An 18,041-nucleotide genomic window follows, 5' to 3' on the forward strand; every position below is an offset into this window, starting at 1 on the left:
ACTGTGGCACCACAGAGTTACTGCACCTCCTTCTGAGGTGTGGTATCCCACCATCCAGGTAAGGTGGAGACTCTTGACCACGCTCCAACACCTGATCCCACACCACAAAGTAGTGTAGCAAAGCACCTTCGGCGGCTCCCTGCTTAGAGTATAGCAAAGCACCCATTGGTGGCTCCCTGCTTGGAACACGAAATGTGCTGGGAGGTGGGTGGAGTTAGTTTACATTACAAAGAGCGGGAAGATTTTAGGACAACAGGTCAGTTGATTAGAGAGCTGGAGAGAAGAAGATCCCTGGAGAGAGGGATAGATGGATGGAAGTGCTGCAGCAGATCCAAGTGACCTGGGTCTGCTGGCACGGGAAAGGAAGAGAGAGAACAACATAAACTGAAAGCCTGATTCTCCATAGAAAGAAAGACTAGTATGGAACGTGAGGAGTAAAAAGGGAACAGAGGACGTGGGTTAGAAGAGAACCCTTCCTAGAAGTTCCCAGTGCAAGGCCGGGGCCCAGTCTCCGAGGTTGTATGGATACTAATGGTCCTGCAGTAGACACCGGAGGAATAGAAGTAGTGACCACTTTATTCCCACACAAGACTTGGGGCACAACAGCAACTGGATAGTGAGCCGGGACTTAGTTGCAAGAAGTCCCCGAAGCAGGCTACAGCTGTCTGCCGTACAAGTAGAGTTCATAGGAACATCGGACAGGATGAACTCCAGTGTAAATCAGTACTAGGAGTACTTCACTCAAAGGCGCTATAAGGGGAGACGTTCAGAAAAGGCACATATGTTGGCAGAGTGTTGGAAAGCAGTATTCCATCTTGCCTGGAGGTTGACTGAGTCCCTGACCCGGAGGACACGGCACGGAGGCAGGTACCTGTTTGTACAACAGACTGTAAAGCTTTGGAACTACATGCCCTGGTGTCCTCCACTTATTCCTGCGCCAACCTGCCCAGCACCGCTACATCCCTTGCGCCTGACACTACACCATCTACGTGTAACTTCACCTACTCTGCCCTGGGACTACAGCCCTGCCTGTGGAGGGCTATAACATCACTGCTGCACCACACCATCTGTCCCAGAGGATCTGTCTGCAGTGTCGGCTTACATCTTCATTGCCGAATACCACAGGTGGCGTCACGACTTACACATTGACACTGAACATTTACAATGGGCACCCAGGGCCACGGGCCAGGTTCCAGCTACTGTGACATCTCCCATTGAGGACCATCGGGCCCGGTACCGAGTACCCCACTGCCCTGGGTGTGAGGGCGACCCATCACCATTCTCATTTCATTTAGGTGCATCCATATACATGACCCACCCTGTACATATATCCTATCCATGTGTTGGAATTAGAGGTGTATATACCATACTCTTACTGTTTCTTGGTAACCGACCTATTAATGGAAGCAGCCTGCAGCCTCCTCCATTGATCGCCGGTCAATCGCGTAATTGTCTGGACGATAGGGGCACCAGAGAGCTTTCACTCCAAAGATAACATTGGATGGATTTTTCTTACATACAGTTAGGTCCATATATATTTGGACAGAGACAACATTTTTCTAATTTTGGTTCTAGACATTACCACAATGAATTTTAAACGAAACAATTCAGATGCAGTTGAAGTTCAGACTTTCAGCTTTCATTTGAGGGTATCCACATTTAAAATTGGATGAAGGGTTTAGGAGTTTCAGCTCCTTAACATGTGCCACCCTGTTATTAAAGGGACCAAAAGTAAATGGACAATTCACTCCAAGGCTATTTCATGGACAGGTGTGGGCAATTCCTTTGTTATGTCATTCTCAATTAAGCAGATAAAAGGCCTGGAGTTGATTTGAGGTGTTGTGCTTGCATTTGGAAGGTTTTGCTGTGAAGGAAACATGCGGTCAAAGGAGCTCTCCATGCAGGTGAAATATATATGGACCTAACTGTGCAACCCCCTGACTACGATCTATGACACACAACAGCATAAATCAGGACAACAATGCTATTGACTGGCAGTGGGAGTAAGGGTACCGTTACACCTAGCGATGCACCAGCGATCCCGACTAGCGATAAGACGCGGTCAGGATCGCTGGTGCATCGCTAGGTGGTCGCTAGTGAGCTGCCACACAGGCAGATCTCACCAGCGACATCGCTGGGGACGGGGATCGCTACTTACCTGTCAGACGCGGCGATCCTGCGTCCTCCGGCCCGGCTCCACGCGTTGCTCGTCGTCACAGCAGGAAGCGCCGCAGGAAGTGACCAACGAGGAATGGTCCAGGAGCTTCTCGTGCGATCAGCGATAACCAGCGGGGGAGCCGGTCGGAGGTAAGTATCACTTGCAGCGATATCGCTAGCAATATCGCTGCAACGTCACAAAATCGGTGACTTTACAGTGATATTGCTAGCGATATCGCAGTCTGTAACGGGGGCTTAAGAGCTTCAGGGGTTTAAATAGCTGGCTGTCCATCCCAGGACTCCCAGGAAGGAGTGATAAAACCTAGATTAAAATTAACCCCATAGCTTACCTAAAAAGCAGTATAAAAAGCCCCATGGTAAAATAAGACTGGTGCTGTTGTGAGCAGGTTGCAGCGAGGCAGCAGAGGCAGAGCAAGGGTTAAAAGGACTTGATTAACAGGGGAATACTCCATGCAGGGAGATAAAGCAATTTAAATGAGGGAACAGGTGATTAAACGCAGAGTATATGATGGGGGAAAATAGCAGTTACTATAACAACAGAAGCTCTTTTTTTTTACTTATCGTGAAGGTCAGTTCTTGGGTCGTGGATGTTCCTGAACTGCAGATGGCCCCTACAATGGTGGGCACAATACTGATCCGATGTATGGATAACGGGGATCCATCTTCTGGCGGCAGCCGTTGGCTTTTGGTACCTTCCGCTGAGCCTTTAGTCCAGTTACTGATGCAGCCAAGAGGGTATAGGTCAAGACACTCTCTGGGTTTAACATAGACCGGTGGACATATACGGGGGAATAATGGCACAGATTAAGGTCCCACACTGAGCCTCTCTGAGGTGATGCGTACGCGGTGCTCACGAGCCCGGAGCGTTTGGCACCTTGCTTCATGGTGACTAACGGGCATCCTGCATGTCTCTCCTGGTGGACTCTGCTAGTCGCCATGGAGATTTGCAGGTGCGGGTCTGCTCTGTGACCAGGCTCGAGGGCCTAAGCACTCACTTCTCCTTGCCGTGTGTTGTCTTTTCCCGCCAAAACTAAGTACTTCTGCGTGTGCTGTGGCTGCAGCCGCTTAGCCACACCCCCTACTCCCGGATCTGTCAGTTTTGTCCGGTATCATTAGCTTTCCCCCGGACAACAGAGGAGACAGCCCCGACAGTTCCAGACCCGGCATGGAACAGGTACCCGTGGCACAGTCTTTCTTCTTACACTCCTCCTCTCCTTTTGCTCACAAGAGTTCCTATAGGAAATGTTGACACTCCTCTATCTTTTGGATGATTCACTGCCAAATAAACTGGTCTTGTTCGTATCGGTTGGGTGGTATTCCAGATGTTGTCTGTTCAGTGCGCCGTAAGCCAGGTTGAGTAGTGGAGTCAGGCTGAGTGGGTGAGTCAGGTTGAGTAGTGGAGTCAGGTTGAGTGGACGAGGACGAGGATGCACCCAAGTTCAATGGAGCAGCCATTTCGGGAGCTTCAGGCCCCTGTTCCTCTCCTGGGTCAAAGGATAGTGGATTGAAGAATTTGTCCTCGTCACAGTCGAGAGCTTCAAAAGGGAGTCTTTCAGGAACAACTTGCGTTCTTTCTGGTTGGTTGGGGTCTCGTAACAAGCAATAACGTAGCATTTTCTGATGGACTACTCGAGTGGGAGTGACTTCTTCTCCTTCAGGTTGTATCTCATAAACTGAACCTTTGGTTCCAATCCGGCATTTCACCTGGCACGCGGTCTTCTCCCACCGTTACTCCAACTTGCCTCGAGGATGTATGTCTCTGACCAACACACGGTCCTCAGCTTTAAGAGCTCTCTCTTGCAGAGGAGTCATCTCATGGTGTTCCAGCTCCCAAAACTTGGTCTGCACAAGGCGATGCAGAGTCTGCAAATGGTGCCGATGTTCATGTCTGTGGGTAGCCCTGCTCTAGATCCAACTCCAGCTCGGTGATGTCTCGCCCTTTTCAGCCAAACACCAGGGTGTATGGTGTATATCCAGTTGTGCTGTGCACTCGGTTGTTGTACACCCATACTAATTCAGCCACAAATTCAGGCCAGCACACTTTTCTGTCTTCCTCGAGCATCTGCAGCATTTGAATCCGTGTCCGATTGAAAGCCCCATTTCCTTGTGGATGGTAGGGCATCGTCCGGGATTTCTCAATCTGATACAGGTGATTCAGTTCTTCCATCACTCACCCTTTGCAAAGGAATACATGGATTTCGTCCGCGCTGCCCAAATGATGAAATTCCAGAAGGTTAATAAAGTTTGACAGTGGTTTATTCTACGCGTTTCAAGGTTTTTTGCAACAGGTTCCTGCAAGTGTATCCAATGTGGAAGAGACATATGTGGAAATAAACCATTAGTTAAAAATTAAATTGCAAGGATCTAAATTTTAATCAATTAAGAATAAATGTTTTATTAATAAAAAATAAAAAATATGGAATATATATATATTTTTTTAAAACTTTAGTTCGGCTTATTATTCCAATTTAATGATGAAGTAGAATAAAGGGAAAAGGAGAGAAAAAAAAAAAAGGGGGAATCAGTCATTTGCCAAAGCTCAGTGGCAGAGTTGGAAGGACGATGTGCTCCACACCTGCAATATTGCATACACCTTCAGGATCATACCACAGGAGGAGCACACAGCGCATCTCCAAATACCACATGGCTGTTAAAAACTCCAGCAGAGTCAAATTATACAGTGACCAGTGCTAGTATAGGTCACATACCAAAAAAAAAATCACTCCTTCAGCAACGTTATTAACACCACCTGAGGATAGCAAATCATGTCAGAGGATGATTTCTTTAGGACAACGGAATGATTGGTTATATACAATTATTTATGAGAGGAATATTATTAACAAACTTAAAAAAAAACATAAATAAATATACCAGTATTTATTTTACTGGGGCCAAAGACAAGTCCAGAAAGAGGAAAGGAATTAATGCTCTGTAGAACTGCTATTTCTCTGAGTGGAGATAGAATAGAAAAAATTGGAAGAGAAAACAAAAAAACAAAAAAAACAAAACAAAAAAAAAACAAACAAACAAAAAAACAAAAAAAAACAACAAAAAAAATCTAGAAATTAAGAAGCCTCAAACCACAGGGCCTTAATGAGATCACAGAGGTTTTTATTTAATTTATTAATAGAGTTCGTTATATATATTTATATTTTTTTAATACTTAGGCTGTGTGCACACGTTGCGGATTCTGCTGCGTTTCCGCAGCGGTTTTGGCCCTGCGGAAACGCAGCAGTTCCGCTGACCATGTACAGTACAATGAAACCCTTTGGGGTTTCAAAAACGCTGTGCTGACTGTGCGGATTTTTCTGCGCGGTTTTGCTGCGGTTTACAAACCGCAGCATGTCATTTGTTTGTGCGGTTTCCGCAGCGGTTTCATACCTTTACCATAGTAGAGGTGTGAAACCACAGGGCAAATCCGCAGACCAAACCAAAGGAAAACCGCAGGTCACTTTACCTGCGTTTCCGCGCGGAAAAATCCGCAGCGGAATCCGCAACGTGTGCACATAGCTTTATGGATGTCTTTTAATATTTATTTTTCTGTGGGAGTTTTTAAAGAATTTCACCATAAAATACCTGATGGGTTGATTATTTAATTGGTACAAAAGATCTTATTCATGTTTTATAAGGGAAGTATTTTTAATGTGCTTTTATTATATTTATTTCCATCATACTCCTTTATGTCTAGTAAGCCCTTTAAATTTAGAGACTTATTAACTATTAGTGCTCCACAGTAATTGGAATAAACCAGTGGTGCTGCGGTTAGATAATTAGGTGAGTAACCTAGACCCTGTTTTTTTTTTTTAGTTGTTTTTTTTTTTTTTTTTTTTTGTTTTGTTTTTTTGTTTTCTCTTCCAATTTTTTCTATTCTATCTCCACTCAGAGAAATAGCAGTTCTACAGAGCATTAATTCCTTTCCTCTTTCTGGACTTGTCTTTGGCCCCAGTAAAATAAATACTGGTATATTTATTTATGTTTTTTTTTTTTTAAGTTTGTTAATAATATTCCTCTCATAAATAATTGTATATAACCAATCATTCCGTTGTCCTAAAGAAATCATCCTCTGACATGATTTGCTATCCTCAGGTGGTGTTAATAACACTGCTGAAGGAGTGATTTTTTTTTTTTTTTGGTACGTGACCTATACTAGCACTGGTCACTGTATAATTTGACTCTGCTGGAGTTTTTAACAGCCATGTGGTATTTGGAGATGCGCTGTGTGCTCCTCCTGTGGTATGATCCTGAAGGTGTATGCAATATTGCAGGTGTGGAGCACATTGTCCTTCCAACTCTGCCACTGAGCTTTGGCGGATGACTGATTCCCCCTTTTTTTTTCTCTCTCTCCTTTTCCCTTTATTCTAATTCATCATTAAATTGGAATAATAAGCCGAACCAAAGTTTTTTTAAAAAATATATATATTCCATATTTTTTATTTTTTGTTAATAAAACATTTATTCTTAATTGATTAAAATTTAGATCCTTGCAATTTAATTTTTAACTAATGGTTTATTTCCACATATGTCTCTTCCACATTGGATACACTTGCAGGAACCTGTTAGCATAGCCGAGTGGTCTAATTGTCAGGCAGCAGATCTGGAGGAAGCTGAGGCATATCTCTAGGAGTTTGTGTCCAAGATTCACTTTTCTTGCTCAGTATATATGTGTTTTTTAATTTTCCTTATATATATATTTTTTTTTCCTTTTGTTCAACAACCTGTGAAATTAAAATAGACATGTCAATATAAGAACAGCTTCTAACTATTACTATGAATTTTTATACTGTCTGCTAACTATGAACTTTGACATGTGTCATCTGACTGTTTGGAGCTCATTTTTTTTTAAATCTGTGTGTACTTAATGCACCACCGATGTATGCTTCATGTGGTATTTCCTGAAGAAGAGGTTGCAAAAAACCTTGAAACGCGTAGAATAAAGCACTGGCAAACTTTATTAACCTTCTGGAATTTCATCATTTGGGCAGCGCGAACGAAATCCATGTATTCCTTTGCAGAGCTGTGTTTCAGATAGTCGGTGACCGACTTGTGGATCTGCAGCAGCCCTTATCTATACATGCTTTGAATACCTACTACCAGGTGAGCAGTTTTTTGTCAAACCGCTTACTTTATTTGTGGGATAAGACCCTATATTGCGCTTGTGTCTCCCTCTTTCCTCACAATACTAATCACTCACCCTTTAAAACAGGCACCGTGGTCAGAGTGAATTTTCTTCGGACACCCATATACTCAAATGAAGTCTCTGCAAATGGCCTGTTCCTCTGATTCAGCAGTCTGGTCCTGGGTTGAAGTAACTACAGCAAATTTGGTGAAGTGATCAGTCACCACCAGGCAGTGTTCATATCCAAGGTGAGCCGGGCCTATAGTCAAGTATTCAATCATTAACACTTCTAGGGGAACAGAAGTCACAATGGTCTGTATAGGAGCCCTCTGTTCTGGAGGCTAAGCCAACTCACAGCTTCTGCACTGTTGACAGGCTTCATCCACTGCAGCTTTCAACCGAGGATGGTAGACCAACTTCTTCCGGTTCGGACGACACCGTTATGGGCACTGTCCAGGGATCTCCCTGTTTCACTGCTAACTGAACGGCCTCTGGTGGTATCAGCTCTTCCGGCATGCCCATGATCTGTGCAACTTACCTCTTGGGCGAAAGCCTGAAGTCACCTTCTCCGATGTTGACACATCGTACTGGTACATTGCTGTCGTGAAGAATGGTCAACGTCCGTGCAACATGGAGCCCTGGAGGCAATTGATCCATACAAGCTGGCTCTATCTGGACTTCGACTCCTTCCAGAGGAGTACAGGCTCAGATAGGTAGAGTGATCACAGTCTGACCTGGTGGTAGGACAAGGTTGGTGGCTGCCGGAAGTATCACCTTGTCTAATGTTTTTCCCTCATTCGTTGTTTCTTGGGCCTGGACTACCCCTATCAACTGTCAAAATACTTTTCTCTGGAGGGGTTTGAGGGCTCCATCGATTTAGAAATGCATCTGCCAACTCAATGACCTTCTGTGCGAGGCAGTCTCATTTCCTGGTGGGACTCGGGTCCAGTTCTGCCTCTGGGAGGTTTCAGGGAAGGTCTCTTCTTTAAGTCAGCCCATTCCTCTTGCTTGTCCTGTATTTCCTTCTGAAGCTCTCTCACCCAACTCGGTTTATTTGCCAACAAAATGAATACCTCCCCGCTCCGGACCTTCCCTGCCGGGTCAGTCACCCTCTGTTCTTGTTCCCGTGCACGCGTTTCGGCCCCCACTTCTAAAAAGGTCATATGTGGATTAACCTGCATGTGCTCTATCAAAGCCTGTTTAAGCAACGCATCGCTAAATCCTGCCACTAGCTGATCTCTCAGAACTACTGTATATTGGGGGTCCTACACCTATGCCATCTCGCTTAGTGATTCCAACGTGAATCTCCAGCAGTGCATTCATGTATTGGGTCATGGACTCCCCTTCCCTTTGGACATGGCTAAGCAAGCACATGCGCAATTCTCCAACGTCCGTGAGGTCCCCATGCATCCCCTCTAGGATTTGTAACACCTTGGTTGAATGTATCTTGCTAATGCGTGGCTGGAACATGGTGGAGCTCCTTGTCTCTCTGTCTAGGACCATCATAGCAATCTCTGCCTTCATAGTGGGGGTAAGGGGTGCATCCTCAACATACCCCTGACCTGCTCAGTCCAGATGCTGCTAGTTGCCAAGGGGATCTGCGGGCGCGGATCTGCTCTGACTGACTGGACTCGAGGGCCAGAGCACTCACTTATCCCTTCCATGCGCTGTCTGTCCCCACCGAAACTAAGTACTAAGCCGCTTAGCCACACCCTCTTCTCCCGTATGTGTCAGTTTGTCCGGATTCAATAGCTTTCCCCTGGACAACAGAGGAGACAGCCCCGACAGTTCCGGACCCTGCACAGAACAGGTCCCCGTTGTCCGGTCTTTCTTCTTACACTGTCACGAGTCCCAAGCAATAAAGGCAACCACCCAGCAGTCAAAGCAGAGACAGAGGAGGTACAAATTGTCACAGATGTTGCACTGTTACAAGGGAAGTTATACCCATCCATTGAACGTCTATGATAGCTACCTCTGTGAGAGCTATCAAAGAATGGGTTTTGGAGGTGATACATCTGATGCTGATGGAAGAGATGATTGCAGAAGATGTTGAGCTATATGAAAACACTAGCTGAAGAGCCTGGCGTTGCCTGGGCATAGTAACCAACTGTGGTTAGTTATAACAAATAATAATAATTATATTGCACATAAAAACATTTCACATCATATATTCAACACTACAGATTTGCAACACAAATTATCTAAACGATTACCCAAGTATTGATAGTATTTTATTTTCAACTCATTCAAGATTTTTGTTTTTTCCTTTCGGTGCAAAGATGAACAGATTTTTGGCAGTTCCAACTCTTGATCAGATCACGTAAAGTTGACCATGAGAAAAGCATGGAGATATCCCCGTGTGTGGTGAGTATCCCATGTCAGGGCCTCACATTAGCAACTGTACAGTATATACTGTTTGGCGCCATCGGTCTCATTCTTTAAGTCCCCCTTGTTCACATCTGGCAGCTGTCAATTTGCCTCCAACACTTTTCCTTTCACTTTTTCCCCATTATGTAGATAGGGGCAAAATTGTTTGGTGAATTGGAACGTGCGGGGTTAAAATTTCACCTCACAGCATAGCTAATGATGCTATCGAGGTCCAGACGTGTGACTGTGCAAAATTTTGTGACTGTAGCTGCAACGGTGCAGATGCCAATCCCGGACATACACACATACATACAAACAGACACACACACATTGAGCTTTATATATTAGATTTATGGCACTAGAACAGCCTAGAGTTGTGGTGTTGTCCTGGCCTGGAGAGATGGCTTGGCTGAATTACAAACTGTGAAACTTTTATATATGTTGTTCACTAATGTCTGTCTCCCATATTGTTCCTTCCCTGGCATTCCTTTAATTTCAGGTAGGTGTTTCTCGAAGTGTCAGCGTGACCGTCTCTAGAATTACTATGCTAAACATTTCTATCCTCCTTTGACAGTGTTGTTATGATTGTGATGTAGACCACTTTGATACTCTGTTCACAATTTTGCACACTGCTCTTTTTTCTCCTTTCTACTTATTGCAAAATTTTTCTTGTTAGTCAATAAAAATAAATTCTGCAAAAAAAATGCTGAGAAATAGTAGTAATGAGTAAATAAAGAGCTAAACTGCCTTTTTTTCTCACTTGACTAACATTCCACAACTGCAAAAAGATGCAAAATTGGCCCAAAAACTCTGTTGTGTGAATCCAGCCTGTTGATTACACTTTCTATCACAACAAAATATAATAATTACATTGGACCATTCAATACAATTTCAGTCACTTGGGTGTACAATTCTCAAATCATTTTAAAATAATATGGTTACAAAATATACATCTCTGTTGCAAAATTGTTCAACGCGCTTAGTGAACTGCTCTAAAATTGCAGCAGGACGATAGAAGCAATAAATAACCAGCAAGGAGACGGGTCCATGGATCTAGCTCTAGCACGAATTCTGACAGATTCCATCATGTAGCGATTTCAAAGCTTTTAGTAGATGGGAAGATGAATACGGGGTTGTTAAGTGATATGTGTTTTCTACATCTGATTTTTTTTGTGACTTTTGTAAAATGGAAATGTAAAATTTTATGTCAGGCCGAAAAAAAAAAATAGCAAGCCATAAATCTACTGCAAACACATTATGTGAAGCTGAAAACTAGCTAATGTCAAGATTATTATTTTACAGCTTTAGGAGCTGAATCTCGATTTCAGTCAAAGTAAATCAAAATAACATACAGCAACAGTCATATATTGCTAACAACTAATGGGATGTTTTTAGGGGCATTGCTGAGGCATCACCCACCCATGACACGTCTGGGCTTTCCATTCATATATATTCCGAGTAGAGTTGAGCGAAACGGTTCGGTCAAATTCAAAAGTCGCCGACTTTAGCTAAAGTCTGGTTTCACCGATCGAAACCCGATCATAGCGTGAGGTCGGCCATGAGGTTGCCGACCTGAGCGCCAAAGTCGCGTTTCAAATAATGCTTCCAGAGCCTTTTCTCAGCCAATGATGAAGGACTGTGGGCAACGCGATGATATGGGCAGCGGCCACCATCATCTTAGAGAAGGGCATTGAAGTGATTGGCTGGCTTTGTGTGGTGTCACAGTGGCTATAAAAGGCCGTGACTGCCGACCGCCATCTTACTTCTGCCGATCTTAGAATAGGGAGAGGTGCTGCTGCTGATTGTGAATAGGGAGAGCGTTAGGCATGGAAGAAAAAAAAATAGCTTCTGCTGATAGCGCTTTTCACTGTACAGTTAGTGTGCAGTGAAAGGGGAGGATTTTTGCTGTGTGCAGCAGCGCTGGTGGTTATTAGGCTGCCTTTTAAGGCTACCTGATAGCTGCATTGCTGTGTGCACACTGCTATTCAAACTGCTTTTTTCAAAGCACTCCAACTTTTATTATTTTGTTCTGCTCAGTTACCGAGCGTTCATTTTTTCACACACCGTATAGCGGTGTACGCTCCTCACACACTACCGTGTACCGGCTGGTGTCACGGACAAATACAAGCTATCTGTGTGTGACTCTGGAAAAAAAAAAGAGATTTTCCATTTTTCCAGACCTACACCGTATAGAACTGTCTGCTTTTCAAACAGTATTGTATATTTGCTGTTTGATTATGGTCAAATCTATACAGAGACAGCGTGTATGTGACTCTGGAAAAAAAAAAGAGGAGATTTTCCATTTTTCCAGACCTACACCGTATAGAGCTGTCCGCTTTTCAAACAGTATCGTATATTTGCTGTTTGATTACAGTCAAATCTATACAGAGACAGCGTGTGTGTGACTCTGGAAAAAAAAAAAGAGATTTTCCATTTTTTCAGACCGACACGTATTGAGCTGTCCGCCTTTCAAACAGTATCGTATATCTGCTGTTTGATTACGGTCAAATTTATACAGAGACAGCGTGTGTGTGACTCTGGAAAAAAAAGAGGAGATTTTCCATTTTTCCAGACCTACACCGTATAGAGCTGTCCGCTTTTCAAACAGTATCGTATATTTGCTGTTTGATTATGGTCAAATCTATACAGAGACAGCGTGTATGTGACTCTGGAAAAAAAAGAGAGGAAATCTTCCATTTTTCCAGACCTACACCGTATAGAGCTGTCCACTTTTCAAACAGTATCATATATCTGCTGTTTGATAACGGTCAAATCTATACAGAGACAGCGTGTATGTGACTCTGGAAAAAAAAGAGGAGATTTTCCATTGTTCCAGACCTACACCATATAGAGCTGTCCGCTTTTCAAACAGTATCGTATATCTAAAGAGATCTACAGTGGCGCTCAGAGTATATAGTGCTGCAAAATTGAACAAAAACCACTATTTTGTCAGTATAATCATTAAGAAATATATATAAAATAATTTTGCGCACAAAAAACCTCACAATAATAAGGAATTTGTTAAGATAAAAAACTTTTAGAGAACAATACACACAATTCACCAAAGAAGTAGTGAGTTGATTAGTTCCATAGAAAAAGCTCAAAATGCTTAAATTAAAAATTATCTCCAAACATACTGTTGGAGGCTCAATTAGTAAAATTCCAATCAAAAAACAAATAATCACTTCGATACTTATGAAAAGTCAGAAATGTATTCAGAGGCTATAGCAATTTATTTGACATACATATAAAGCTAAGATACTTATTGGAAGACAAAACCCCAGTAATAGACATATAAGATAGCAGCAATATCCATTTCACATTTATTGCTGCGGAAGGATCTTTAGCCGAGGTAAACAACTCAGAAATTTGAATACCAGTTGCATGCTTAGACATTTAACCAACATGCACTTGCAAGCGTGCACGGACTACAAAACCTCAGGTAGCACATGTGCACCTGCTCCGACTGAACGTAGCCAGCAATGCTCCATTGCTTCCACCACTGTAAGACCACCGTCAACGTTAAGCACACCACCAGCACTAAATGTTGAGGTGTCGTCGCAAGGCCAAAGCACTCAGGGAATCACAATGGTTTTGCAACAAAACACAGAATCTAGGCCATCACCACCAATACCATCACCAATCCCCTCTCACTCCGTCCGGTTCACCGATAGTTCCCCCATATGCAGCTCTCCAGTCCAGCTCACCCTACCAGACACTCTGAGTAGGACAAGAAAGTACTCATCCTCTCATCCCCGTACACTGTGTTTGAACGCCTACATTGCCAAACTGATCTCATTAGAGATGATGCCCTACCGTTTGATTGAAAGCGAAGCTTTCCGCGAGCTCCTGGCCTACGCTGTCCCACACTATGACCTACTCAGTCAGTACTTCTTTTCTCGAACAGCCATCCCAGCCCTCCACATGCATGTGAAAGATCGCATTGTCCATGCACTCAAGCAATCATTGAGTGGAAAGGTGCACCTCACAACAGATGCATGGTCCAGTAGGCATGGCCAGGGCCGTTACAAGTCCATCACTGCGCACTGGGTTAATGTGGTGGATGCAGGCTCCACAGGGGACAGCGGCGGTGGAACAGTGCTGCCTAGCCCACGGTATAGGAAACAGTTGGCTGAAGGCGTTCGCCCCTCCTCCTCCTCCATAAGCGAAAGCTCATCCACAGAGCGCAGTCGCACGAGCACTCCATCCGCAGCTGCCAGTGTTGCACACGAGGTGTCCCACTATCGAACAGCTAGTGGTAAGCGTCAGCAGGCTAAGTTAAAGATGATGTCTTTGGGCGACAACAGACACACCGCGGAGGTACTGGCAGACTACTTGCAGCGACAAACTGAGTCATGGCTGGGCAGTCTACATCTTGAGGCAGGCAAGGTAGTCAGTGATAACGGCCGTAATTTTGTGGCAGCCATAGGCCTTGCAAAACTCACACACATACCTTGCCTGGCTCACACTTTGAACCTGGTGGTGCAGTGCTTCCTAAATAACTATCTTGAGTTAACAGCCCTGCTCCATAAGGTGCGAAGACTGTGCTCGCACATCTGTCGCTCACCCGTACACTCCAGTCGTATGCAGAAGCTGCAGCGATTCTCCACCTCCCCAAGCACCGCCTAATCATAGACGTTGCAACAAGGTTGAACTCGACCCTGCACATGGTTGAGAGGCTGTGCAAACAGAGGCAGGCTGCAATGCATTTGTGGGAGGATACACGGGCAGGCAGTTTGAGGGAAGACATGGAATTGTTGGGTGTGCAGTGGTCAAAGCTGAAAGACCTCTGTAAAGTCCTTCAGTGTTTTGAGGAATGCACACGGCTGGTAAGCGCAGACGATGCAATCATAAGCATGAGCATCCCACTTATGCGTCTGCTCATGCAAAGTTTAGCGCACATTAAGGATCAGGCATCTGCAGCGGAGGAGGAACAGGAGGAGGAGGAGGAAGGAAGCATTGATGACAGTCAGCCATTGTCTGGTCAGGGAACTGTCCTGGACGAGGTGGAGGAAGAAGAAGAAGAGGAGGAGGATGAGGGGGATGATTATTTTGGGCAGGAGGATGCTTCTCAGGGGCCAAGAGAAAATGTTGGCGTTCCAAGGTCAGGTACAGGGTTTGTGTGTGACTGTAGGGATGTGGATTTGCCAGAAAGTGCTCCTCCACCCAGCAGTGGCAGTGCATTATTGACACCTGGAACATTGGCCCACATGTGTGATTATGCCTTGCAGTTCCTAAAAAGGGACCCCCGCATTGCCAAAATGATGAAGGATGACGACTACTGGTTGGCCAGCATCTTCAATTCATGCTACAAAGGCAAATTACACAACATCATGCCACAGGAGAACCTAGGGATAATATTGGCTAACAAACAAGCAACTCTGGTAAACCGTTTGTGTCACGCGGCGGCTGCCGCGCGCTTCTCTCTCTGCCTCCTCCCGGCCGCAGCTTACCCTTCCTCCGGCATCCTGCTTCCCTCTGCGCCGGCGTCCGCGGTCTTCTCCACGGTCCTCCCCGGCTCCTCTTCTCCGTCCGGCGGTCCCCTTCGTCCGGTCTTCCGGACCGCGCCGGGTGCACGCCCCCGCCCCTCCTGCTCGGCGGGCGCGCGCACATACTGTGCCTGGGCACGCGCGCGCCTCCCCCTCCTCCTCCTACTGAGGACGCGCGCCTGCTCTCCCTCCTTTAGGTCACGACCCGGAAGTCCTCCTACCAGTCCTTATATCTGGCCGCCTCTTCCTGCCAGCGGTGCCTGAGTATCACTGTTCTTTCCTAGTGATTCTGGCCGTCCTCTTTGCACGCCTTCTCGCCCTGTCCATCCGTTGCTCGTTCACCTCTCCATTTTCCTCTCTCCTAGGTCCTGTGTCTTCCAGCCGTGCCCGCCTATCCTGTGTCTTCCAGCCGTGCCCGCCTATCCTGTGTCTCCCAGCCGTGCCCGTCTATCCTGTGTCTCCCAGCCGTGCCCGCCTATCCTGTGTCTCCTAGCCGTGCCGCCAGTTCTGTGTCTCCCAGGCCGTATCCACCTGTCTCGTGTCTCTAAGCCGTGGCTGTCTGTCCTGTGGTTCCCAGCCGGTACCGTCAGTCCTGTATCCCCAACGCGGCTCTAGCAGTCTGTCTGTCGTTACCTCCCAGGGTACCAGCTGCCGTGGTAATAGTTACCCGCGGGCTTGCCCCAAATGCTCCCTGTATAGGGGGTGGTCCACCTGGTCAGCTCGCCCCCGGGAGGTTCGTTGCCACGGTCTAGCGGGTCCACCCCAGGTGTACCTTACAGAATACTCAGGCCATGGATTCCGCTGGTACCCCGACCCCGACCCAAAAGGAACTTTTGTTCCTTCGTGAGAATCAGGCGAGGATCATGTCGTTCCTCAAGTCAATGGAGTCCAGACTTTCATCTCTACAAACCTCCGATCCGGGGATTGCCTCCCAAATCTCCGGCTTACAGCAGGAGCTTGCTCAGCAGCGCGACACCCAGGCCCATATTTTAAACTACATAGCCTCTGTAGATAACCGCCTTCTAGCTCTACAGATGGCGGCCGCTGTCCCTGCGCCTGCGGCAGCTTCCCAGTCCTCGCCCCGCTTGGCTAAACCCCCACGCTATAGTGGGGATCCCAAGCTCTGTCGGGGGTTCATTAACCAGTGTCAGTTGCACTTCGAGCTGGCATCCCTGCAGTATCCCTCCGACTGGGCCAAGGTGGCCTTTATGATTTCCCACTTAGAGGGTGAGGCATTGGCTTGGGTGAATCCTTTGTGGGAGCGAGATGACCCGATAGTCTCCCAGCTCGCAACCTTCTTGGAAACATTCCGCAAGGTCTTTGATGAGCCCGGGCGTCTGGTCTCCGCTACCGAGTCCTTATTTTGCCTTCGCCAGGGTGCTCTCTCTGTGGGACAGTACGCCATCCAGTTCCGTACGTTGTCTTCTGAACTAGGATGGAACAATGAGGCTTTAGTAGGGGCTTTTTGGCGTGGCTTGTCGCCCCGAATCAAAGATGAGTTGGCAGGCAGGGATACACCTACGTCTTTGGAAGATCTCATCTCGCTGGCAACGCGAATTGACCTGCGTTTCCGGGAGCGTTCCCGCGAGGCCGTCAGGGAGGGAAGACCCACTCGGTTCTCTCCTCCGATGCGCAGTCCTCCCCGCGCTCGGCCTTCCACCTCGGCGTCAGCCCCTGAACCCATGCAGGTTGACCGACTCAGGCCCGCAGAGCTACGCCGCCAGGAGAGACTCACTCATGGTCTCTGTCTCTATTGTGGCAGTGCCTCCCACCTTCTACGTTCCTGCCCTGTGAGGCCGGGAAACTCCTCCGCCTAGGACAGGTAAGAGAGGCCTCCCTAGGTGCCTTCGACACCTCTCTACCTTTGACCCTTCCTGTTTTGTTTATCCAGGGATCCAAACGTTTCTCGGAGCTAGCCTATATTGACTCAGGGGCTGCTGGTAATTTCATCCAACTCGAGGCGGTGAAGAGATTGGGGATACCTGTTAGGTCCTTGGAGGTTCCCCGGCAGTTAGCCTCAGTTGACGGGATTCCCTTGCGCGAGACCGTAACGTTGGTCACTGAAGAGCTGGAATTACAGATCGGGGTCCTGCACCGTGAGAGAATAACCTTCTTCGTGCTGCCGTCTCTATCCCACACCTTGCTCCTGGGCCTTCCGTGGTTGAGGATGCATGAACCTGTCCTGGATTGGCGGACCGGAGACATCCTTCGCTGGGGCTGCGTTTGCCAGACTAGATGTCTTCGTCCAGTACAACCCCTCAAATGCTCGTCTCCTGTCTCGGGTCCTGCGGATTTGCCCTCGGCCTATTGGGCTTTTTCAGATGTCTTTGATAAGAAAGAGGCAGAGGCTCTTCCACCGCACCGGCAATATGATTGCCCCATCGAGCTTGTACCCGGCTCGACTCCGCCCCGGGGGCGAATCTATCCGTTGAGTCCACTCGAGTCCCAGGCCATGTCTGAATATGTACAAGAGAATTTGGCCAAAGGCTTCATCCGAAAGTCTTCTTCTCCCGCTGGGGCTGGCTTCTTTTTTGTTAAGAAAAAGGACGGGTCTCTCCGCCCCTGTATTGACTATCGAGGTCTTAGGCTAGTTTCACACTTGCTTTTTTTTGCAGCGCGTTTTTCCCGCAAAAAAACGCATTGAAAAAACGCATACATAAGCATACAACTGCTGCGTTTTTTTCAAGCATTTTTATGAGCATGCATGAAAAAAACGCAGCGTTTTTATGCGTTTGTATGCGTTTTTAGCGCGTTTTTACCGCGTTTGCGTTTTTTTCCAACATTTTTAGGTGGCCCCTCACACTACCCAAACCATGACTTTACTAACCCTAACCCTGACCCTAACCCTAACCCTAACCCTGACCCTAACCCTAACCCTAACCCTGACCCTA

Source organism: Dendrobates tinctorius, unplaced genomic scaffold (assembly GCF_039654945.1).
Source record: "Dendrobates tinctorius isolate UK_male_01 unplaced genomic scaffold, ASM3965494v1 ptg000165l, whole genome shotgun sequence".
Taxonomy (NCBI): Eukaryota; Metazoa; Chordata; class Amphibia; order Anura; family Dendrobatidae; genus Dendrobates; species Dendrobates tinctorius.